Source organism: Cuculus canorus, chromosome 13 (genome assembly GCF_017976375.1).
Source record: "Cuculus canorus isolate bCucCan1 chromosome 13, bCucCan1.pri, whole genome shotgun sequence".
Lineage (NCBI taxonomy): Eukaryota > Metazoa > Chordata > Aves > Cuculiformes > Cuculidae > Cuculus > Cuculus canorus.
The window spans coordinates 8,204,718-8,231,877 of NC_071413.1; the positions used below are offsets into that span (position 1 = coordinate 8,204,718).

The 27,160-nt window shown below is 35.8% G+C and overlaps 1 protein-coding gene across 2 annotated transcripts in view; it reads right to left on the reverse strand.

Annotated features, from left to right (window-relative positions):
- CDH13 (cadherin 13) overlaps window positions 1–27,160 on the reverse strand; it is a 478,464-nt gene that overhangs the window by 335,837 nt on the left and 115,467 nt on the right. The gene's annotated exons all lie outside the window — the stretch shown is intronic.

Sequence of the window (27,160 nt, forward strand, 5' to 3'; positions counted from 1 at the left end):
CTATGAAGAAACTCCAGTTCATTTGGTGTTCTGCTTAAAAAATGCTTTGTGATTTAAAGCTGAAAAACTGGTACAAATACAGAGCTGCCAGCAGCCGTCCTACCTCAACAATACATCCCACCTACACTTTGTATCTGATTGCAGTGAGTTTCAGCATAACATCAGGATGTACAACTGCAGAGAACACTTAAAGAACGTGGTACTAATATGTGCTTTTCAGGTCAGATTCTTTTCACTTTATTTAGCTGAGTATCCTTTTTGAAAAAAAAAAAGAGTATGATTTTGAACTACACATCTATAAAAATTTGCTGGAAATTGTAGGCAGCATTCCCATTGGTGGAACATTAAGCACACTTCTAAATAATATGTAAACAATTAATCAATTATGAATAGCAATAATCACAATAAGTTTCCAAAACATTTTCCATCTTCCTGTGTCTGGATCACTTTCAGACTCTTCTGCATAAACATTTGCATGTATAATTTTTAAAGCTAGTTTACACTAGCTATTCTATATTCTACCACTAAAATAGTTATGTCATCTCATGTAATTTTGAAGAAAATATTTATTCAATAAAGATGATGTCAAATGTGGAGCATTTCTGCAAATATCTCCTTCTTAAAAAATACAAACATTGTAAGCTTCATTTGAAACTTTTCCCCACGCTTATTAAATATTTAATGAATTTCTGCCAAAGAGCTTGTGATGTTCCCACGAATCTGTGGTCAAAAAAAACTAACAGTCACACCTTGCTTATCTAGTTTCTCCATGACTCTAACCCAGTGAACCACTGTCAGAATGCATATTTATGAGTCACATTATGTGCTCTGATTACCAATGGGGAAAAGTGATAGCTATCTTTTCCTGGTCTGAACACTCCTGCAAAGAGCACACGTCCTCCCTGGTTCCTCTGGCACTTACTGGAAATACTTGGGGCCTGATACAATCTTCTGTAGAGTCCTAATATACTGAAACAGTTCCACATGCACACCTCTCAGTCACAGGTATAGATGTATATTTGTGTACCTAATAGATCATCTATGTACTTACCATAATTACTCGCACACTTTTGAGAACTGCATGCACTTAGCAGCCTGTGAAGTTCCGAAAATTTGGGCCCTTTTCTTTTTAAGAAAAAGAAACCTTCTTTTCTCTTTCTTAGTTTAATGGTAGCATTGTATGCAAGCAACTAGGACTTCAGATAAGGCTGAAAAATATTTATCTTCCAAGAAAGCTGCTGTAATTGTTATTTTGGGGAGTTAAAAACATATCGGTTTGCCACCTTTATGTAACATTTTCAACAACTGATCAGGTGACATTAAAGCCTAGGAAACATATCTATTTTGGATGCTGAGGACCAGGTAAAAAATTACATACAGATCCACCTAATTAACGATATCTAAAGAAACAAATGTCTTATGTTAATTTCTATCTCAGATCACAAAAGAAACAGAAAACACTTACAGACTTTTATCACAGTTTCTGCAAAACTGAAGCAAAACAGAAATTCCCAACTTCTAAGCCATCAATTAGTTATTGTGCTCCCCCATTGTGAGCTTTTCTGTAAGTTAGGCATTAAGAAAGTGTAAATGATAGCTTCATGAGTATATTTTCTATAAACTTGACAGCTGCTTTCAACACAGCGTCATTAACTTGAACTTGAATTTAAGTGAGTCTCCTTTCCATATTATTGTGAGCAGCACATTAGAGCCCATCTTTTTTAAACACCTTTCTTTCCTTGCTGCCTGCCTGTTTTTCACTGATGGTTTAGGGTTTATCAGCTAGTACTTGCTTTGTTAAACGTTCCCGATACCCAGTAGCTGACCGAAGATTCATTGTTGGTGGCTGTGGAAAACACTCCCGAAAAGCAAAATTATTTTGGCCTCAGCACCAGCAGTGTGCATTATTACAGCAGAATTCAAAACCAGCTTGCCACACATGGAATAGAGTTAAGTATCTCAATAACTGTGCTGAAAAGTAGAAGAGATTTATTCGTCATGGAGCATTCAAGAAAACACTCCTAATGCTCCATATAGTCAGCAAGTCACCCATCCACAGCATCGTTCTTCAAGAAAGAGGCAATCCTTGCAAAGAAGGAGAGAAAATGAAAACTTTCATCAAAATACCTTCAACAGGACTGAGCTGCACTTCAATACATACAGAAATGGAACAGCCTGCTCAGCTAAGCTTTTCTACTGATCATCCTTCAAGGAATGGTTGAAAGTGAATTCACAGGTTCTTCCAATCCTCTAACCTCTGAGACATGAAAGGAGCGCTACTGATGGCTGCGTTGAGAACTGCTATATGCCATGCTCGGTTTTATTCTGATAGAAAATTTTATGTAAAGGGGAAGGATGTCTTGGCAAATACCAATGAGTGGAAAACAAAGAAGACTTTCAAGGTTTAATTCTTTTCCAGTGAGGCACAGGGCACAAAAAAATTTTATACAACTCTGCATACTGTATCTTCAGTTAGTCACAAACTAAGGAAAAATTCACAAGTTCAGAAAACAGACATTTTATGTGTTAAGAACATATTATATAGTCATATGTTATAGTAGCAGAACCAATGAAATGATGCTATCAAGTTCACACAAATGTGAAATTCCTGAGTAACACTAAGGCCATTTTTTCCTTGAAGTATTATCACAACTGAACAATAAATTATTCAATGCAGTTTACAAAAATGGCTAAAAAGACATTATAACTTTCCTTCTGTTCCTTACACACTCTAGATAATGGTTTAAAGACACAGGAGGAAAAAAAAGTTTTGGGAGTCACTTTATGCAAAACAGGAGCAGAGAGAAACTTAAAGAGTACACAACCCAGAAAATAATTCAAAAGAATAAGACCAGAAGTTCATAATAAATCATTGTACCAGGCTTGAGCACTCACAAACCTTTCTCAGTACCAAGAGCCAGCTACGAGCCCTAAACCGTTTTCGATATGGTCACTCAAGGTTAATTCCCTTAAGTCTCAATGCGTATTAAGACTTCACACACCCGTTTCTCTGATTTCAATTTTAACTGCAAACAGTTCACCTAGTGGGACCGTTATCTTCTCTTCCAGGCTTGGAAAGCTCCAGCAAGAGACAGAAATCTCTGATAACGTGTGCATAGCACAGCACCACACCCACAGAGAGAGAAGTTGCCCAGGGATGAAAGCAGAAGGGGCCCTCTCGCAGTCACAACATCCTTTAATCATCCTGTTGTTTTATTAACTCAGCCACAAATGTAGTGGGGGAAAAAATAACCTGTCAACTTTGCTTTCCAAAACATGGCCATGGTTTCAATGTTCTCCCCACATACTGAAGGGTTGCCTCTGGCACTTATTTGCATGTATTTGGGTGAAGAGAGGGTTTTGAGAACTACTATTTCCCTGCTAGCTTCAACTTACAGAGAAGAGATCTTTTTGGCCCATTTTCATAGACTACAAAATAGCAGGATAGTTCTGAGGTAATAGCAGCTATTAGAAGAAAGAATAGGAAATAAACTTTTATCCCTTAAGAAATAACCTTGGGGTCAAATCCTCCTGTCCTTTGTAAGGCATTTCCTTCCCTTAACATCAGGGATGTTAAGGTTAGAGTTCTTATCTCCTCTCCTCCTCTAGTCTACAAAATGATATAACCAAAATAATAAATCCATCCATCTGACTTTTATAATCTTGGAGGAAGAACAATTCTGTCTTTTAGGGATCCATGATGGGAAAGAATGTAAAGTCATGCATTATGAAGTAGAGCAAGAAAACAAAGTCAAATATTTGAACAGTTAATTTCATTCTGACCCAACCAATTATTCCATAAGATTTATTTCCACAGAAGAACATAAAATGTCAGTGATCTTCTGAAAAAAAAGTAGTACAAAATGTCTATAAATAAGCATGTACCTACTAGCTGATCCTTTTATTAGCATCATTATTTTTGCTGGAGATACACAAGATTAAACAGTACTGATTAGAGGATAATGCCAAATGAAAAGGAGTAGAGAGGAAGATCACAGATGTACCGGTTTGTACATTTCTTAGTAAAGAAAAGCTGCTTATCAGTCTTAGAAAACAGTCGCCCCAGTGACTTACCTTTGAAAGAGAACTATAAACTTTGTTTCTATATCATTTCATCAAATGGACTCTTCCCATTGGCTTTTTTATGGAGCCATGTGTTGGATTCACTAACAAAAGCATATCCCTTTAGCATATGTGTGTAAGAAGAAATCAAACTTTTAATCATCTATAGGATTGCACAGTTTAACTGATTTCATTTGCAAGTTCCTTGTGTATTCTCTTCCACACGTGACTACCTCTACGGCAGATCGAAGACTTTTCACCTTCCCATGTTTCTACCTACTAGATACACCTGATCAAATTAATTTTTGCTCAGTAGCTTTTTAACTATGTGTTGACACATTAATGTTAGGCCATCTAGTATTTGGGCAGTCCCTTAAAAGTTTTACAAAAGTCAGTATTTCCTTAGACCTGGACCAGAAAAGATGAGAGAATCTCTAACTGAGCATCTTGAAGTTACTGTAACATGAGGCTAAACCCATGATTTTCTCTCTGAAAATTTAGTTGTCAGCTTTGACCAAGTAAGATTATTCACACACAATTTAAGATACACTTCTTTTGTGAAATGGGCAGAAAGACACACATTTAAAAGCTTCCTCCCACCTCCCCCCCCTCTCCCATCACTTGTCACTTATATTAGTACATAATTCTACTGCCTTCCACCAAAGCTCTCATTATTCACAGTGAGATTATATACAGTGAGACTTGAAACTAAGAGAGTGGGGATTGTTCATTTGTTTTAAGTGTAAGGGACAACACTGTTGAACCATCTTAACAAAAGTACTGAAAGCAAGGATACAGTGGGTGGCCTGGAGAGAGGGGTAACATCAGAACAGCTGGAGAAGCTATTCCTACTCCCCCAGCTTCCTACCTAGAATTTTCTGTTAACTTAAGGTCTTTATACCTACATGAGATTAAAACCAAAACAAAACAATATAATAAACAAAAAAAACCCAATAAAAATAAAAAAACAAACAAAATAAACCCAACAAAACCACCCCTAAAATGTCCATTGCTCTTTCTCCCTATGAATTCTTCATGTTATAAAGCAAAACTAAACCTATCTGCTCAGAATTATCCCTTTTTTAACCCTTGGAATTATTTTACATGTCAATATTAGAAGATTAGATCAGTTTCTCAGTGCAAGAGGCTCTGTAACAATAAAAAGTCTGGTCCGCTTATATGACCAACCACAAGGCTTACAGGAACAGAAAAATCTTAATTCTCTAGCTCAGCCTGAAGAACAGATATGAGGGTATATCTGTCCATGAAGGCATATCTTCTCAACTTTTACTTCTTATTTAAGAAATCTTTAAGTTAATGGTAACAACTCAATATAATTCCAAAGTAGGTTTCCTTTCAAACTACTCCAGGGGTTTGTGGGGTTTTAGTTTGTTTTGTGGTTGGTTGTGTGTGTCTCTTTCAAGAACTTCAAATAAATCAGAAGGCTGATTTATGTCCAAATGAGGATACAGAAGGAAAAAAGGCATCACTTACAGTAAACTTCAGAATTAAGGAGCAAAACATTTGGTGTTTTAAGGAGTTGCATGTAGTATTGTGAAGGTGTTCTACTTCTGGCTACTTGATAGTGCCAAGGACAAAGTTTTGAGGTACTCCTCTGACTTGAAGAATCTTTCATTTTGGATTCAATAACAGCTATTCCAAACACACTTAGTAAAATCCCTTAGAGATTCTAATACAGAAAGTGTAAGCACATGCCATTTATGTCTATAACATCTCTGGAGGAGAACCAAATTAAAAGAAAACAATGCAAGCAATTTAGAAAAGAAAGTAGTTTAACTCTCCCTCTTTAATATCCAAGTACAACAGCTTCAATTGAAGTTACATATGACTATAGTATCTGTAGTCTTCTGAAGAAAGATCTCCAATAACTAGGATTTAGCGGTGCAGGACTAGATTTTATAAGAATATCTAGACGTGTAGCACAGCTACATCGAGAAATGCAAAGCTCTGCAACCCAGTTCCACAAATCAGGAGGAAAATCTGCAAAAGTTAATACAATAAATGACTTGAGATGTTTGAGAACCCAAACAAATCCCATTCTGTATCTCAAAAAAAACCCCAAACAAACAAAACCAAACCAAAAACCCCACCCAAGCATTGCTGGAATTGTTGTGGTATTACTTGAAGGCAGCTGCAACCCCATGGTTCAGAATTTTTCTAAGTACAGTTCCCAGGGTTGCAGTCCTAAAATAGACAGTGCTAAACAAAAGAGAAATGGAGGTATTCTATTAAAATGAGATTACTCCAGTGGCCAGTCTATAAAGCCTTTCATTTGTGTTAGACAAAATACGGTTAGCTTAATGTTTTGGAGTTACTTAAATATAAAAGAGGATTACCTGAAATACAACATTTGCTGAGGAATGTATTTCTTCAATAAGACAGTGTATGGGGGCAGACGGCAATATTAGATACGCTAATAAATGTGTATATATTTGCCAAATATTTAAGAGCCTTTTAAAGCTGAAGATAAGATATAGGTAAAAAGAAATTCTGTACAGCTCCACTCTCCACAACGACGACAAAATTATTCACAAAGGTCCAATAACCATGTTCTCTGCCCTGCTAACCCTATGAGGCCCTAACTAATAGAAACGATACAAAACAGCCTAGATTAGTAGTTTTTTCAGTGAAGAAATAAATTTACATCCACAATTAGGATAGGAGTAAAAAGACAAATGACATGTTATACTTCAGGAAACATTCTTCCCCTTTGCTTCATGCCTGACTACCGTCTGATCTACTCAGTGATGCAAGTGTTGGAGTCGATAGTGATATCCTTTAAGAGCAGCCTGTTAGTATGTATTCAGTGTTTCCTGATCTCATACTCCTCCTATAAATTTTACATAGCCACCGTACCATTTAATTTTATACATTTGAAACAAAGAAAGCTAAAGCAATTGCAATACAAAAGTTTCAGAGGCTTTGCTGTTTTTCTGGTCATATTTTCAAAACCTTTGCAGCTACCATGGTCTTTACCTGTACCTTCCTGCAAAAACATATATCCATCAGGAACATTCCGAGGTAACTGTGGAATATACTTTCTATCCTTCAAAGCCAGGTTGGATGGACCTCGGGCAGCCTGATTTAGTGGGATATCCCTGCCCATGGCAGGGGGGTTGGAACTGGATGATCTCTAATGTCCCTTCCAACCCAAACTATTCTATGATTCTAACCTTCTATTGAGGAGTATTCATCAAGGTGCAGCTCTTGCTTTACTCTCACTTATGGACTTGTGTCATCCAAACACAGGAAGTTCCATGGCAAAAGTAGCAAGGTATAGGACAACCGGCAATCTGGGAATAGAGGACTGTGGGGCTGTGTTCTCTAGACCTTGATAGGGGTGGTGGGAGCTGAGGCAAGAGAACATCTGCTGGTGGGACAAGTTGAATGACTGTTGCTTTCACCAGACAAACCCTTTCCAACAGCCAGTATGAAACGAAGTGCTGGATTCTACCACTACTGACCAGTCTGAGTTACAGATTTCATCAAAAAAATTCAATTTCCTGTACAATAAAACAGGACTTTCCCCAACCCACATACGTGCAGAAGAAAACACACCTGGTTTTACACATTAGAAGAAACACAAGAGGATAACATTGCTACAATCCAATCGAGAACATATTAGGAAACAGTTGCCTACAGCAGTGTTGTATCTTCAGCATCCGTAACTTATGTCTAATATAGCCTCTCCATGCTGAGACTCTGTCACAACTTCTAGACCTTCCTGCACCCCTGAAGGAAGATCCAGACACAACAGCAGCTTGGTGCAACTCCATCACAGCAAACTGAAGCAGCACAAATGAGAAACAACGGTTAATGCAGCTGTTCAACAGCTGGCCCTTTTATCACAAGCCAGGGAACACTAAAAACACCACAACTGAGACCAGAGCATGAAGATCTTTACTATAACACAAATAGGCTGCCCTGGTAGGCATTAATCAGACAATATAAGTATAAAGAGCTGATTAGATTAATAATTCCTCTCCGAGGCTCCATGATTAAAGCAGAATGAAAATACATACATACATCCAAAGACACACAAGAGAATACTGAATACAATGTAGGTGTCAGTGTTGTTAAGATTATATTTTGTGGCAGCCACAACAGCCAGGAATTGAGCTGCTTTTCAACACTGGGCAGTCGTGCAATACAAACATAAGGCTTCGAAACCCCCAAAGTGTTTTTTTAGAAGGCTTAAAGAAAACTGTATAGGTCTTATACATGTTATCAGTGAGACCAGATTCAAACTCTTTTCCTGACAATACACCTAAGACAAGACTTCCCCCGAGACTGCAGCAAATACTACTTTTAGAAAGTAAAGTGGTATTATCTGGTGTTCAACTCTAGTAAGGAGAGTTTAAACCAGCACTTGCTCCTTTTTCATCCAGTTGTCCTAGTTGAATTTCCCAAGAGAACTCCCTCACCTAGGAACTGTTAATTTGTGATTCTGAGAATTAATAAGTATCAAAGCAAACATCAGCTCACAAGGTACTTTCAATGACTGTCCCCTACTTGGCAGAAGTCAGAATACATCTCAAAAACTGAAAATCTCACAACACCATTGGGTTTGCGTAGCTCCGATTTTGTATTACTATTTTTTTACTGCATCTTCCATTATAAGTAACATAAGCACAATAGCATAGTAGTCTTTATAAACGGAGGATATTACTTTAGTACAATGTATTTTTCTGGTTTACTTTGAAGTGGGGGAAAAAAATTAAAAAAAAATCAAACGCTGTTGTCTCTTCTGGTTGGTACCATTTTTGTAATTGGTTCTTGTGCTCTGGCAAAGACTGTCCAGCAGACAAGAACAGCCAGAAGGAAGGGAAAAAAAACACAGTAGCCTTTGAGTTCCACTGTTCCCTTGGACATATTGTAAAGCTATTCTTGCCTTATAATATTCAGGACTCATGGAGGTTTTTCTTGTGCCTCTACGTATAATAATGGACACAAATCTCACCCCATGGACACAGCCTTTGCTCTTTTCCAGCTTTCTCCTGACAGTCTCCTGTTGTGTATCCGACCTCTTCCAAAAATATTTGCTCCAAAGCCTTGTTTCCCCTTAACTGGAGCTACTCTCATGCTATACCACTTTTCCTCTTTTCCAGTAGGCATACTTTCCCTTCATCCCAAATCTTTTTTAAGAATTTCCTTTTTTTCCATCTCCTTTTAAAGTTTTCCCTCCTGCTGTTCCTGGCCAAATGGCAGACTTTCAAAATTCATTCACCACCGAATATCATAACATTACCATAACTTGTAATTTCTATTGTGCTGCATTTCCCTTGTACTACTTGATTCCAGAATGTGGTCTGGGATACAGACAACACATTGGGTAAGTTTTACTGGGAATAGGAAAAAACAAAAATGGAATTTTAGGTTTACATTGAAATATGTAAAGATGACATATAGTTAATGGGTACTGCAGTATTGCTGCCTTCAACTAATAAAATACTAGCAAGTACACGAACATACGTTCATGTGTTTTTTTAACATACATAAACAAATAAAATATTATCACTATATAAAACCAATTTTAGGTATTTTAGAAACTAGAAGTAGTTCACAAAACATATCAACTTTTTCTGATTTTAATACAATATTGGAAATACATTGTTTCACAGTGAGTGACTCATTGGCTTTGGTTGTATAATCCTAGCAAAAATAAATGTTTTCTATAAAAATGCCTTCTTTGTGCTGTAAACAATTGTTGAACTCATTTTTAAATGGGGAAAAGACAGGTTCATAGATCAAACTATCAGTTTAAAAGTTTCCTAATAGGTCTGTGATTTAGAAAAATCTTTGGCTCTTTTTATGCTCTTAAATATATTTTCTTCTCAATTAAAAGAAATTAATTAACAGAATGCAAGAAAAATGATGACATTAACCTTTAATATATTAACTTCCATGTAAGTGTAACCTAACTGAAAATGAAAAATTGGCAGGGTTCCTGTGCAACTCTGCTTTGCAGTCTTTATTTGAGGTTTTTATTTGTCAAAATGTGAGCAGCAGGAGAAGTTCAAAGAATCGAAGTAAAAAATCACTTAAGATTTGCAGTATATGAAACAAACAGATGATCTGTCTTTCTAGAAAAATACATGTTTTCAAGAAGAAATTAAATTGTTTGGTATTATGTTGTTCCCATATGCCCAAGTATTTCTTCAGAAGTCCTCAAAAGTTTGATGCAAGCGTTAAGTATATTCAAGTAGAAATTGTGTTTTGCCAGGAAGAAACTGACTCTGAATGGACTTCAGGCTAAACATCCAACACCAAGGACTGAGATCTTTTGTTCTACTAAATGCATGGTGTTAAATACAAGAAACTCACAACGAGTCTGGAAGATACTTCAGAATATACACTCAAATAAATCAGTGTAAATTAAACTTAATTATATGAAGAAGTTTACATAGGATTTCAGAACTGACCTTAAAAGATTAAATCATACCCATTTTTTTTTTCCTAACAAATGGCATATAATATTAGTTGTTCTTGTTTATTTTCGGTTAACCTAATCAAACTAATCCATGTGAAATAAAACCATCACTAGCTGCCTTATTTCATTTTGGTCATAAATTCAATACCCGGAGCAAGTTCTCAGCTCTATATTCAATGGACATAAAGCAGTTCCACATGCAAAAAACTATGCGAACAGACGTTTTCTAAAATATCTTTCTTAAGAGGAATGAAGCGATCATCTCTGAAAAGCTAGGGCTTTATCAAGGGTCCTTTGAGTGCCTTATTTAAGTCCAATTAACAGAAAATAATTTGTCTCACATTATATTTTTATTTAAAATAAAAAAAAAAATCTCAGATGTTCCAGTGTGTCCGAAAAATAAGAGTTTTGCAAAGGATAAATCATTTTCCATCGCATGCAGACAATATCACACCTGTATGAATTTCACATTTTCAAAATAAATGCAAATTAAGTAGATACATAACTATTCTACTGTCTGGCAAGTATAACTGAAAAGAATCTGGCCTAAACTTGTGTTTGAATATATGATTTATTGTAGCACATCTGAAAATCCATTACTGATTCCATCATAATTGTGCTTTTGCAGTGCCCTTCTATTAAACAACCAAGAAGCAACAAAAATAAGCTGCAAAACTTCAAAGTTTAACTCTTGCAAATGGAGCTGGAGATGACTCCAATACATTTATGTAAATACAGAATCACTAATGCTATGAGTAAGTGAAAAAAGATGCAGAGGAAATCTATTTTGGTGTATAGATTTAGAACTGAAAATCATTTGTGTTTTAAGATAATGTCAGTGAGGTCTGCTATGCCATTGATTTTTTCAGCAGAAGTCTCCATTTAATTCAACAGGGGAGTTCTACATCGAAATAAAAGGCTACAGCATGCCTACTATATTTAGGGCCAGTTGATGTAAATCAGAACAACACTGATTTTAACAGACATATCCTGATTCACTTCAGCTGAAAATTTGGCTTTTAAAAGCTGATGGAAATCATTTGTATGTGCTGCAGAAGTGTGATGTAAACTAGAAACAAATTCCAAGATTGCATTATTCAAATGTCAGCAGGTAAGCCATCACTGTAGAAGAAAATTTGCTTCTAAGCTAAATTACCACAAATGAAAGTTGCCTTTTCAAAAAAACTTTGTATAAAGCTGTCAATGCGGTTGCTTGCTGACATGTTGACTTTATCTGACATGATTTTACAAGTCTGTAATCAGAACAGAGGAACATATGTTCCATTTCCTTCTTTCCAACTTAATCTGCTGCTAATACAGCAATGAAAAACATTACGACTCAAGTATCTTTAACAGAATTTAACTCAAGCAGAATAAACTAGGTTTAATTTATATTTCCTTTAGTAAGAAAAATACTTATGAGGATATATGCATGTTACCTAAGTGCTTTCTTTAATCTTAACAGGAAAGAATATATGTACTGAAGGAAAAGAATAGAAACGACGAACAATCAATGATGTGACTATACCACGTCACACATTGTAGTTAAATCCTGCAAAGGATATTTTTCCATTATGTTCAGTCCATTCTGAGGAGACCCTGTCCCAGTCCCACAGACTCCACTTTAGCTTCGTGCTTGTATGATCATTTTAACTTTCAGGAAGATATTGATAAAATGAGGTACACGGTGAGGAGCAAAAGGACGACTACGGATTGCGAGGGATGCCTTACACTGACAGACTCAAAAAAGCAACCAGTTCAGCTTATAGAGTTTGCCAAAGAAATGTTTACATGTTAACTTGATCACAAGCTGCAAGCAAGAAATATAGGGAATATGAAGGACACTCCACTCTGCTTTAGAAGACAAGACAAAGTAAAACACTGTACAAAGGATGAAATTAAGTTCCTTCTCAGTTCTCTAATACTTGTAATTTTTCATTCATTTTTTCTTCTTTCTCCTATCAGAAATGCTCAAGGTCAAATAAGAACAATTTCAGGGAAATCAACAAATCCACAAATACTAGGGGTAAAATTAAGTGATAACAGGGTTCCTCTATGGATATATGACTTTTGAGTTTCCTCCGGAGTAAGATGTGTGGTAGTAAAAACAGAATTTTTTTCTTACCTTGCAAAGCAATGAAAGACAATTTCTAATTACAAATTAGGTACACAAATTTCATTAAAACATGAAAGGGAGGTAAGCAGACATCAATAAATTAATCTCTTTCCTCCAACTTAACACTTGTTTAAAACAAAGGTAAAATACAAACACAATTGAGAAGAAAACATGAAGTTTAAGATTAACCTGGACCTGACATTTCCACTTTAACATAACTTCATCTTATTTTCCGAAAAGTATGTTGCTGTAACAAGGGACTGTGCCCTCCCCTAGGCGAAATATAAAATATGAATTAAACGGTTCATCAAGAACTGTAACAGTTATGTTGGTCCATTTGATAGAATTTTGGTAAGAAATATCTTCATATCCATGTGAAAAGGCTTCACTTTAGGAAGAACTCTCACAAATATTTCCCAGCATTATGGTCCACAGTTCATTGCAATCCTTCCCCCAAGCCCTCCAAAAACAATTCACAGAGTCATCACCAAAATCTAAATTATAACAGCCAGATACTTATTCTCGGATCAACACTTAAAGCCTCCATAAATCCTTACCTCTCACTACAACAAGAACGAACCTTACTCTTAACGGAGTTTGATAAACAGAATGAATGCACACTACAGTCTTGGAAAATTAGCAGTTTCTGCTTTGAAGAGGATAAGACTTTGATAGATTGATCCAGGCAAAACCTTTAATCTCTAATAAAGAATCTAATTCCTTGCACGATTCTAGTAGCCAAACTTGCCTGTTTCTATGACCTTCAGCAACAGTTGTCCTTTACATTGCAGACTTCTACCATAAACACTCATCTTGAGCAACTCACAGAAGTTTGGGGCATCTCAAAAGACGGAAGTTGAAGCACAAAACCATCAGTAGGTTTACTGCTACAGTGAAGACATGGATCTCACTGGAATTCACTACCTGCTCCTACACCAATGGGTGTTCCAATTTCATAATTTAATGGGACTTCGAAGTTTGTAGGTACAGGGTAAGCATTTTTTGCTCAACTAATTTAAAGCAAGGTAAAAAACGATAGTATTTTCAAAATCATACCAACATCCCTAGTAAGGGTTTGTATCATAATTCACTTGAAATCAGATTTTTCTTAAATTAAAGATATAGAGAAGACAGAAAATTATATTAGAAAGTATTGGGATTAATTTTCTACTTCTCCAGGAAGACCTCACAACTATTCCAGCAGCTTTTTAACACTTTTTTTTTTAAACACATTCTCTGGCATTAAAAGTTACTACTAGAAAGAGATAGCCAAGCCTTTTCTGGGCTAAATGTTTTTACAGTATATTATACAAAGATTATAACTGATTGGCAAGTAATTAGGGAGTATTACTGATTGATTATTGATTCACCATTGGGACATTCCCCATCTCTTTCTTATTTTAATGTTAAATTTCACCCTGAACAAGGTTATCAGCACTACATATCTGCATATCTCAGATACAAAAAATAGATTTTAACTGAAATAACTAGTCAATATAATGTTATATTAAAATTATTCAACAGCAGTATATCCCTCTTCTTTTTCTATTCAGATTCAAAGAGATGATTCAAATCTCTATTCAGAAAACAGATTTTCTGAGCTTCCAAATCAGAGATAAAAATCAAAAGCAAAAAAGCAATTAACAAGATTCATGGGTTTGCTATTTCATTTGATTTTCTCAGTCTTTCAAAATGATTTTGTTGTATCCAGCATCTTGACTACTTTAACAGGATATTTACTCGCACACGTAATTTAAATCATACTAAGAAAAAGTCACAGCAAATGGCAGGCAGAGGCTTGGACTTTAAATTAACCTGGGAAAGGATAAAATCTGCTTCTACTTTTATTTGGAAAACGAACAAAGGGTGGTCTTTGCTTCAATATCTTTAAATTATTTTCATGCAAATAGTAAGAATTGATTGCCTGAACAGACACCCCAGAAACAAATACGTACACAGTTAAGTGAAAACGATACTGTTGTTCTTGAACCCATCCACTAAAACCATAATCCCTTGCCATTCATCTAGATAAATAAAAGGTAACGCAATTTAAGATAATTATCTCCTGCACATTCATGGTGTCTTTGATGCACAAAGTGCCTCTTTAGTCATTCTAAATTTACTTTATCTATTGCAACAACAATTATAGCACCAAACCTAATTAGATCCAAGAAGTGTTCTTTCCACTAGAGTGATGTACAAATGATGCTGTTAGCTAGAGTCTCCCCCTCATTCCTTCTCTGCTGCGTATAACAAAATTCAATTTCCAGAGCTGAGCAACAGGACCAAAAGCCACCCTGTTTAGAGATGTTGATGAGGAGACTTGGCACAAAGCCACAAACGATAGTTCCCTTCCCTTAGGTCATAACATAATAGCTGATTTGCTCAGTACTTCCTTACTGTTTGAGAATCCTGCAAGTAAAATCTAAACTATTGCACCTTATTTCTGTGTACGTAACAAGTGTAACCATCAAATATTCATTCAAATAAACAACAAAACATAAAGCCCTCTTTTTCATTCGAAAACTCCTCATAAATGGAGCCAGGAAAAGTGATAATTAAGAATTTTAACCAAAGCATCCTCCAGCAGAAAGTGAACTACCTCCATCGGTGCAGCTGAAAACTCATGAGAATATAGAACTGTCCAGAAAGCAGTGAGTGATATGTCTTAGGCTCACTGAAGTATCACTTGCTTCTTGCAAAAATGCCATTTAGAAAGCGAGGTGCTAAGCTTGGACCTGATTCTCTAAGAGGCTATGAACCATTTCTTGCCCAATTTAATATAATGCTCAAATCCATGTATTATATAAGTACGCTAATAATCCTTCTGAAGTCAAAGGACCTATCCATGTATTGAATGTTTAACATCAAGAGAGGCACTCAAGTGGATATTTAATATGGAACTCATAGAATCTAAAATGGACTTACTTATTAGCCTGGTTATTTGGGTAAGTTAAAAACTATTTAAGCACTCGTTCTAAGCCAACTATCCAGCCTTCCAATTTTATTGTCCCAATCTCTTACAGATGCTAACTTATGAAAACAGTGGTAAATTCATGCTTAGTTTGGCTTGTTGTGCATCCTACCACCACTAATTGACTTTCCAAACATTATTATGCTTTATCTTACTTTAAGAAGTAGTACTTCTGGCATGTGGTGATTCCACATTGGAGATATTACTTAGTTTTACTCGTCCAGTTTGAAACCCTACTTACCTTTAATTTTTATTGAATTTCATAATCTATTTACAATAATAAACAATATTAATTAGGTCATCATTATGTATTCCTTTTATTGAAATCCTGCATTCTTTAGGATCACAACAGTTAGCTACCAAATTATTTCAAGACAGAAGTTGGTGGATACTATATCCAATAAACATTTGACACAAATCAAAATACCAACCGTATGCGTGCAGGTCACCACTGAGTTTCATCTTAATAATAAATCCTAAGATAACCCTTTAGAGATTTTTTCTCTCTTCAGTCTTTCAAAATAAAATCTACACTTTGATAAAAAAAAATATTGCTTTCACTCTTTCTCAAAGTTTCCTGCGCCTTTGATCTTTGAAGAGCCCTGAAATAATGATTTATTTTGTCTAGAAATGCTTTTTTCCCCAAGGATAAACTGTAAATTTATTTTTCTGACTGTATTATATTCAATAACACAAATAAGAGTCAAAAATAGATGTAACTTCTGTACATGTCAGTTTTGAAAGTTTAACGTATAAGACCCAAAATATGCACCTTAATCCAAGATGAAAGAGCAATTGCTACCAGGAGAAAGAGAACAATTTACACAATTACGTGACAATAGCATCTGAAATGCTGTAGTAAAGGCTTGACTGTAAAAAATCTCATAAATCAAAGAGGATTTATTCCCTTATTCTAAGTAGAATCCGGGCTAGGTCTTTCCTTTGTTTTTTGAAGAATCCTGTTTAGGCATTACTTGTAATGATGAACAATAAACACAAATAAAATACTCTTATAATACAGCTGCTCGGTGTGTTTGGGGGCATAGGGAAGAGTGTCTTGAATTCAACCAACGGGGGGCAAAACACATACGATGACACAGCAAAGGGAGAGTTTACACACAGGCAATAATTACAGCAGTATTACATTCTCGAAACAGGAAGACAGCAGTCACGCTTTTTATAGCTCTGATGTGAAGGCATCCAGAATATTGCACTCCCCTGAACAGAAATATTGACACGCCACCGAAGAGAAATACAAATAATTGAGGGGCTAGAAATATTGATCTAAGGTAACAACTGAGAGCCAAACATATCGAGAATGGCTAAAGAGGAAACAGAAGGTGAGATCCAATAATTCTGTACAAACACATGAAAAGGGCAGATTTCAAAAAGGGAAAGAAATTATTTAAGGTCTTTCACAAAGAATTAGCAGCAGTAATCGGAAGAGAGGAAGGGGTAGAGCCTCATCTCATTCTTTCAAAAATAAATTACTCTCTGATTAGAAGTTTATGCACAGAGAATACTGGGGAGAACTTAGCGTTAGCTAACAAATAACTGACTTGGAACCTATTGGGTCAACCACAGAGCTGCCCTATGGCTTTTTCCTCGTTTGTAAAAATCACTTGGACTTTGTAATTAGGCTGAAAACTCTTCAAAGCAGGGCTCAGAGTAGCAGAGGCTTTATCTTAACTGATGTTCTGATTATATATAATGCACTAAGCTAGTTAAGAACAGACTTTCTAGAAAGCTTCAGGCTGACAGCGTGTAATTGCAATGAGGGTTTGGCCCTATGCAAGTTCAAACTCCAACGCGTTAGAGCTGTAACGTTAAGGGATCTAGCATAGAAAAAGTTTAATTTGGAGACTTTATAAAAATCTAAATAAACATCTGTTTTTTTACTGTACTAGCAACTAGTAAACCCTCCAATGGTGCAAATTCCCTTGCAGCAAGAACATTAGTAGAGTAAAAACAACAATACAAAGAGCTTGTCCAATAGCCTTCTTCAAGAAAAACTTCATATTTCTTTGTATTTCTAAATTATAAGTACAAATTAAGTTAGGAAACATGGAAATATTAAATAGTATAACAAATTTTCCAGTAAACTTTCTAAATTCATATTGCCTGTTATGTTATTGAAGGTATATATTTTCAGTTATTATCAAAGCAAAAGGTTATATGAACTGAAAATGAGTGACACACAAATACCAGTAGAATCATAACTCAGAAAACTGCTGTTTTCTCATTACACTTTGAAACTTCATTATCATGCATTGAATATCCATGCATTTCTGAGTTAGTTTTTAGCTATGTATAGTGACAGATGGGCTTTAGGTCCAGGGTTCAGAGACTTACATTGGACGAAGAAGTTGTCAGATGGACCATTTATACTTTTTCTGGTTTCTGAAATATTTCAGAACTTGTTTATTTTCAAATCATAAGTAGTAGTAAAGTATGATTGAAGAGCTCCTGGGGCTCAGGAAGAAAAAAGTATTTTAAATATGTATTTATAAAAATTCCTTGAATTTTACAGAAATTTGGTGCTCTGGATGTCACAGATTCAAGTCAGGGGTATGCTTCAAAAACTACTAAGATTGAAAATTCCACATGGACAAGATGACATCATCCGCATCGACTGCCCATTGCCCAAAGAGAAAAATTTGCAAATAGATAAAAAGTGGAACCATGAGTGTTAGCGACTGAGTTGAGTTTTAGTGACTCAGAATAAGGGAATCCAAATGTTCCAGCTCCAGGTGAGAGACATATCATTCCTGTTAGTGATTAATCCTCTTGGCTTAATCTGATGATGGGAAAAAAAAAAACCACAAAAAAAATCAAACCAAAGCAGAAACTTCAGTGAATACACAGATTCTGCCTTTGAAGTGACTAACTCAGATTTAAAAGAATGAAAATAATAAACCCATATCCCCTTCATACACTACATAAATCCTCACAGGCCTCCTGGGACACATGGCTGTACTCAACAGCCCTGCAGGTATATACCACGTTTATTTGTGGCTTCAATAGGAAAAGATAAAAAATAAAAATATGAAACAGCAAGACTTGCAAGTCCTTTGCATTCCCCCAAAATCAGCCGTGTATTTCCTCAAGGGCCGAGTACGTAGTTTGAGTACTCTGGGTATAATTCACCTAACTCACTCTTATTTGCATCATAAAATCCAGCACATGTTATTTTTTTACTGTGATGATTAAAAATAGAAAGAGGAAAACCGCACCCTTCCAATACAGTCAACACACTTTCTGCAACCTGAACATGGGCTTCAGACAAGGAAAAGAATAAAGTGCCCAAATGAAGAGAAATCGTGTCCAACTTTGGTTCCTCTGCTGTTCTGATAGGCTTGGTGTGTTTTGTAGTATGAGCTCAGTATATCACCTGAAATACTTAAATCCTATGTACTTCAGCTTGAAAGCATGTTTTCTTCAAGTATGAGGTTTAATACTAAAAAAGGACTGTTTAATTGTACAATAAAAGGATTTGAAGCAAAGCTCTGAATAACAGAATTTCATCCTCCTGCAAACAAGAGAGCTAACACAATATATTAAGTATTATAAATCCTGCTGTGCTGCCAAAGTTATAATTAGGCATTCCTAGAGGAGTACCTAATGATGGGGGAAAATATAACATTTATTTTCCTTACATGAATTCATACATTTTCTCAGAATCACATCTAAATACTAAGGTAGTACCCACAAGAGAATAAATTACCATAAAGCTGTTATGTTGGGGTTTTTTTTTATAATCTGTTACAGATTATGCCTTCCTCCTGAATATTTCATTAAATGTATGTATTATAGCAGAGCTTTTAACACAAACATCTTGAAATATATGGGAAAAAGTTTTGGTGAAAGAAATTTTTCTCAGATCTTGTCCGTTGGATTTGTTTAAATGCCTCAAGTTTGTATCTGGTTAACTCCGAAATCTACAAACAGACGAATGTTACTTTTGTTGTACAGTTTTGAGGGTTAAGCTGTATCTGCCAAGAATAATCCCAGAACATTAAGAAAATATGTTCAAGAAATTCAGAGGAACTTTCCTCTTTCAAGAAAGATTTTTTTGGGAGGTGGGGGTGGATGATGATGGGGGTAAGGTGAGGGGGACATGGATGGACAACACTCTCTTGTTTTCTCTTTTTAAGTATAAAAGCCTTTAGATAGCAACCTAACTCGTGGCAGTAGAATAACCAAGTGAGAAGCTAGCACTCAAGAGCTAAACAAAATGAGCTTTTCCTCCACTATTTTCTACCTTGTACACAAAATGTTCCCTTTTTTTCATCATTCAGCAGGAAAGAAACACAGTGACTTGGACTATATTCACAAATATTCCTATATTTGGGGATTATTAAGTTCTTCAACTTCATTTTTCAGTTTAATAACCCACAAAAGATGTTTATTGACTAATATATGACTCTGTTATGAGCAATTAATTAACGTGCCTATTCCAGCTAGGGCTCAGCATGCACAAAAACATAACTTTGCATTGAGACACAAAGAAAAGTGTTTCAGGAAACTCCATGAAGAAGTTAAGCTTTGTCTTTATACTATACTACTGCATTACGCCATTCAATGACCAACGCATTCTTCCCAGAGAAAACAAATCCATGACAGCGTGGGGCTTTCAAAACTGTAAATGAAAAAGACCACTGGCTTGCATGTTGCAAAAGCTACACAGAAAGACATCTATTGCAGCAGCAGGAGTTAGATCCTGCATACTAATAGAAAGAGATGCACTTTAATAGCCTCACCACTCTCACTGTGTTGGGAAAAAAAGGGTGAGGACTGTCATTGCTTCTGTGAGACTTGATAAGCATATTATCCTCTGTTGTAATTAAAGTAGTGAATTAAATCATAATTAGGTAATGAATTATTCCCTTCTAGTCTAAGGGATAAATATACATCACAATAATTCCAGCTGTATAGATATTTACACCCAAGTTTCCAGGGTCAGTGACTGAATGCTGCACAACTGCACACAGCTGGGACACTTGTTTCATAGTGCAGAATTGGCTTTTTGTTCATGCCTTCATATTAAAACACCTACTCCATCCCATAATAGATATTTTAGTGGTTAATTATGGGATAGGAAGAGCTAAACCTTTCATACATCCAAAGCTAAGAATAGATGCCTTACAAACTGGGTTTTTTGGAAGTTAATTCTGAACTCAGTGCATACGGAAATGCTCTCTCCGAGAGGCAATCGTTACCTGCAGGTTCTCAGGGGCTGCTCAAACACTGCAATACGTGGCACGTGGCCCATGGTCAGGGATGTCAGACTTGCTGCCAAATTGCAGGGAGAAACTTTTACTCAAATCTTAACACTGACAAATACACAAAATCCCTTTTCATTTAATAATCTTCCAAACAAATTCTGGGACAGATCAAACTTGAAGTAATGACTATGAAAACAACAATTTCTTCTCCCTTAGTGTATCTCTTCAGAGACAACAGTACAAGACATCACCTTACAGGAATCATGACACAAAGAACCAGCAGACTCTTCATATCCAGTTCTGAGCTGTCACTTTATTCTTGACCTTTTAGAACTTAACTGGTCTTTTGCCATTACTTGCAAGGAAATAGCATTAAAAACTTAAAACCACAATTACTAATGAAGGTCTCTATCAGAATTATCCAAGACTTCTAAAATTAGAGGACAAGCACCACAGTGATAAATTATTGCAACACCACTAATTTCAGTAGTATTTCACTAGATTATAGCAGATGGGGTCATGCTTTACAAAGCACATGTTTTGGCAGGGATTAGAGAGGCGTGGAGGCAATGAAGTTATTTTATTACTACAAAAACAAAACAACAATTAAAGCAGTGGTTAATTCTACCCCGAGCCTTTGTATGGACACAATAAAAATACTGAATAAAGCCCCCCAAAATAAGATAGCTTCAAAATAGTATTTCTGCAGCAATGACAAAAAAGTTTCTCAATAAAGTCTTGATTCTGAATAACTTGCTAGGGAAAATGTAATGTTAAAGTAACTTTGTAAGCACTGATACATCCTTGAGCAATACATCTCACTTGCACTATCTGAACAAGGTCGGGGTTCTTTTTTACCAACTGGAACTACTACCTTTTTTACTAACTTCATTATAAAAAAGGACTAGAATAGAGTGGTAAATATTTATCACAAGTTTCAGTTATTTTGCAATAGTCACATTAACAATGTATCAGTTCCATGACACATCAGACTATTAACTCAATTCTATAATTATGTGGTTTAAAACATATGGTTAAACAAAATCTATAATCATGAAACAAATACATGTCATGCTATTATTCCTAAACACCAAGTCTAACGTATATTTGACTCCTGAACACAAAAAGAATTGTATCAATTTTATAAGGCATTACCATAAACAGCAAAATCAGGAGTATCAAAGGATTTAATGAAACCTTACCAAATCAATAAACTGTTTGTTATTCATGCCTGAAATTTTACACTTTTTAGATAAATGCAGAGATAAAAATGGAGACCCCATTTTGTGTAAAAACACCCTACACCCTCTCACTCTTCATGAACAGATAGAAGAGACAGAACAGCACCAGTCTATCGCGTATTTCTTTAGAACAGCTTTTAATTTGGAGATCTGGAATTGAATGTCTGTGGACAGACAGTTGTAAAGTGTTAGCAGTGAAAGATAAGGAAATACGGTATACTTTACAAAAGAGTTTGTGAGAAGCTGTCAGGGGAACTCCTTAAGCATTGGTGCGATAAAGGTGAAGGCCCCAGTGGAGTACATGTCAAACAGCCACATTCCATATGCAAATCTCATGAAAAAGAGTTGCTCTAATTAAAAAATAAATAAATAAAGCCATACTGACAAGACCCAGCACTGCCTAATGAGAAGGAAGCATGTTTTGAACAGTAAAGTCCGATGAGAAATACTGAATGCTTCTATGACATATTCAAGAAGAAAGTCCTCAATAATTAAGAAATGCTGTGAAGCAGCTTTGTAAGCACATCTCCCTCCGAGATCAATCCCACAAAAACTACTGCTTTATGAGCCTGAAATAAAAGTGTCTTCTGGCATCAAAAGCTTTTCTTCCTGTAAGCTTTTCCAGGTTTGCCTTAGCTTTCTCATTCCTATTGGAGAAGGAATGTTGATGGATTGTAGAGAACAACATATGAAAAAGGAGGCATTATCTAGCAGCTGTAAACAATCAAATCAGGAGCTTCCTTTATATTTTACATCCAGTACACAGAAGCTTTAGCCTATTTGTGTGTATCACCATGTACCAGACCAAATCATGATGTAGGTCACTTGGGTGTAATAAATACAGAGAGTACAAGAAGCGGACAAACCTTTTGATTGTTCAGCTCTTTACAAAGGTAACAAAGCTACACTGAAGGCAGTTGTTCCTAGATCTACTCAAGTAAGAATCTTTCTCCCTGTGCTTCAGAGTTGAAGACTAGCTTGTAAAGCCAGAAGCTTATCCGTTTTTTATTACAACATGCTTCCACCTGAAAATTTCATTTGACTAATATTCTAAGAAAACCATGACTATAAAAAAGTATTTGTCCTAAAAGCTCTGAAAGGTATGTAGACAATATGATCTAATTGAAGCAGGACTCGCATTCAGTTAGAATGTTTGTATGTAAAAGCAAATATTTCTGTAAGATCTAGATTAAATATCTATATAATCTTCGGACTTATTTCAAACTGACAACAGGGTCACATCTTTGGTAACCAGAAAGAGATCAAAAGTACTTTCAGAACACTCTCCGCTAATGGAGATAGTTGCACAAACCAGGTTTGTTTACATATATTAACAAAATGTTTCGAATTTAACAGAGAAACCTGGCTTGATAGCATAATGTTGTGCCTCATTACAACAAACCTCACTTTGGCCCAGCATTTATCATTAGAATAGCGGATACTAAAGTATTATCACTGATGCTGCATCGGAAAAAAAAAAAAAAAGAAAAAAATCCAAACTCCAACAAATCTGGCTTCTTTCACATTAACTGTTTCCAAAAGAATATTTGATCACATTTAAAAAGCCTCACATTTTTCTACTGTTCCATCATTGCAGTTTTGAAACATTTATAAGCTCAGCCTGTGTGTGTTCTAATCCCAGTGGCTGGCATAACAACGGCCTGAGGATCCTACGCTGTCAGGAACAACAAATTGCCAACAAGAAACACATCCTGTAAAACACTGCCTGGGTAGTTTATTTAAATTTGAATCTGTATCTCTGTTGTTGGCACGTAGCATTAGTCATGACTTAAACCATTAGTAACAGAACTCTCTCCCTCACCTAACACAATGCACTAACAAATGCGACTGGCGTATCAGTAGGGAGCAGCCTTTTCATCAGTTTATTTTTAAATGCTAGTTATTTGTAAAAATGAAATAAAACCACAAAAACTAAACAGAGCATGGAGCAACTTTCAACTGGTTATCTAACTCACAGAGCAACTACAGAAACCAGAGCACTAAAGGTTGTGGTGTGCCTGTTGCAATGATTTTCATGCCAGCATACTCGGCACGGTGTGAGAGCATCAGCACATGATAAACTACAATATATTTCATAATGGGATGGTTTGCATTAAAAAAAAGGAAAACAAAAGAAGCATGCTGGGCATAGGCCACGGCAAATAATTTTTAATGTCTCAGGGCAGCATGATTTATGGCACACTAGCAGACACGGGTTTATATCTAGCTCTACCAGCTGTGTATAATAACCTTAACTGTCCCTTTTGCCAAGAAGAAAACACCCCCAAGCCAGCGGTGCAGTCAGCAGGGGATTGCTGTGCTCGTACCCGAAACCGATGTAATCCAGCTTGAAACACTGGGGCAATCCAGTCTCCTGATGAGACTCAAATGAACAACCAGAGTAAATGCACGGAAATGTAGACTTCTTCCGCTTAATTTAGGCTTATAAAACACCTCCAAAATGGGCTTAGTCAGCTTAATGGTCTCTCTACAGTAAGTGGATGGATAAGACACCCTCAGAGATTATTACTATGTAGATCTCAGGAAGGTTAGAAGTCACTCTCCGATTGTACCCACTTGGAGAGAAACCATTGATAACAGCCAATCACTTACTAAAGTCTTGATACATCTCATTTTGGTATCTCAAATGAGCACTTAGAGGAACATGGGATGAATTTATGCATCTGTACGCTTATTTTACTTTCTCATTATCTCGCTGGTACAAATGGATAAAGTCTAACTATGTTTTCAGGTGCAGAAATGTAGAGACAGGACTAGCAGCACCTAGGAAGCTTCTGTCTCGATTAGAAGACATTTAGCAACCTTCCAAAAAATATAACCTCTCATGATTTAATGCAATTTTAAAGACTGTGTTGTAATGTCTTACAAAAGGACACAACAGACAGCCACTGGGGAGGTAACCTATCAGAAAAAGAGCATCAACATCAAGCTATGGCTATCTGCAACATGAGGCAATTGAGTTTAAATGACAAAAGTAAAACAATGCATTTTAAATGACAAAACCAGTTTCATCAGAGTTCTAACATAAATTGCATCTTTAACATCTTTCACTCCTCTTAAACAAGTACTCCAGCTTGGTGCTTGGATAGTAACAAAACCAACTGATTTGAGGATTCATAACAATTCTCCGTTCAAGAAAGCCGCGACAACATATATTTGTAGATGTCACAGAAATAAATTCTTTAAGGCAAACTTGTTATTCTTCCATCCAAATAGAAAACTAAAATTTACCGATGTTTATATTTTTCCCTCCTGTCACTCAATCTTTTCCTGGCTTTGGAGAGCATTTGTCCTAAACCAATTACCTCCATCTCTAGCTTACAAGCCTGCTAACCACAGTACACATGCTGCTTTGACATTGTAGCCTTGCATGCTTGTTAGGTTTTTTTTAGCAGCCTTGAACAAAGCTACTTAACTCACAAAAACTCCCTTTCCCTTTCTCCCCCTCAGGGACCAGTTTTTATTTAATGTTCTCTTTTGAACCAAGCCTTAGCCTTACAGAACACAAGCCACTTGTAGCCCGAGAGCAACGGTGAACATGGCTCTTCTGCAACAAACAGTTTCTTTGCTCATTTCTCAAGGATTCCAGCTGTCATGCTTTTGTCTCTTCTGCTTGCATATTTCAGTAAACACCTTTGATTTAGCAGAATGTATTCAGAAAAAATAAAAATATACTAAAAATCCCTAAAAATAATAATCCCGCACAAATCACTCATAAGAATAGAATTTTTGGCAGTTGTTTGTGAGCTGTTTTGTTATTGCATGGAGATTCATTGTTTTAACCATGCTCAAATGTTTACAATCAAAACAAATTAAAATAAAGACATTATTAAAATATTAAAAATTTCATTATTTGAGATTGAGCAAAAGCAGACATTTGAAGTTTAAAGTATTTTATAAAGGATATTAAGAGTTCACAAATAATAGTTTTTCCCCTAAAGTACAACAGTCTGTTGAAAGATAAAAAGCAAAAGACAGTTTGCAAACAAATAACAAATTTGATCACAACAGACCTGTTAATTTGGAATGTACTCAAATACATAAACACACATTTATTTACAGGCTGGATTTTCTTTTAAGTGCCCCAAGATTTTTATTAATTACTTTGCAGGCAATACGTATGTCCCCTAATTTTTCTTCATGTACTCTCTACTACGTTTAATACAGAATAATTACCAGCTACCTTTTACTGGCTTTCATTTGCAGCTTTGAAGAAACTTATGCTTTCATATAGTATCAAAATGAAAACTGCAACTGTCTTCTAAAAGCCGCTGTTATAATTGCTTCAGAAACCTTGATCAATTTAAAATATGTAGCTCTGCTTTGAACTAATAAGAGTTATCCTAAGCAGAAATATTAAAAGCGCCATTCAGATACCCAGTAAAGGTGACAGGCAGAGAAACCAGAGAAAGCTGCTAGAAGGAAAATCTTGAACTCCATGAAAATGGGATTAAAGAATGAATCTTAAAATAAACATATAGAGAAAATATATTAAGCTCCTAAGCCAACAGAAGTGAGATGAAAAGCATGTTGTACTATGTTTATATTCATCTGTTTTGACAAAAAAAAAAGCACTGTGGTGACTGTTTAATATGCACAGTGAATACTCAAAGCCTTTTTTGCAAATGAAAAAGTAAACCTGCAAATATAATTGCTTTAAGTATACACTGGAAATTATGATTAAAGATAAAAACAACAAGGTAGGAATCACTGTTAAAACAAAGACACACCAAACTGAAAGTTAGGACCTCAGTTCTCAGTTTTACAACTTCTCCAGATCAGTTCTGCTGCCTTCTGACCCTCTTTCACTTACATATTTTGTAAATACTTATCTTGCAAAGGTCTGTACGCATCAGATAGTGTTTAATGAACCTTCAGATTCATTACGTATCATTGCAGGCTGAATTCTTTGCTCCAGAAAGCCAACTACTCCCCTCTGTTACCCCCATATATAAGGTACTTCCTCTTTAAGTTTTGTAAGTTCTCCAACTTCGCTTACCCCGGAAAATCTCTTGAGCTATTTTAATAGTTTTTCTTTATCTATGCACTGGCCTTGAAATGATTTTGCCA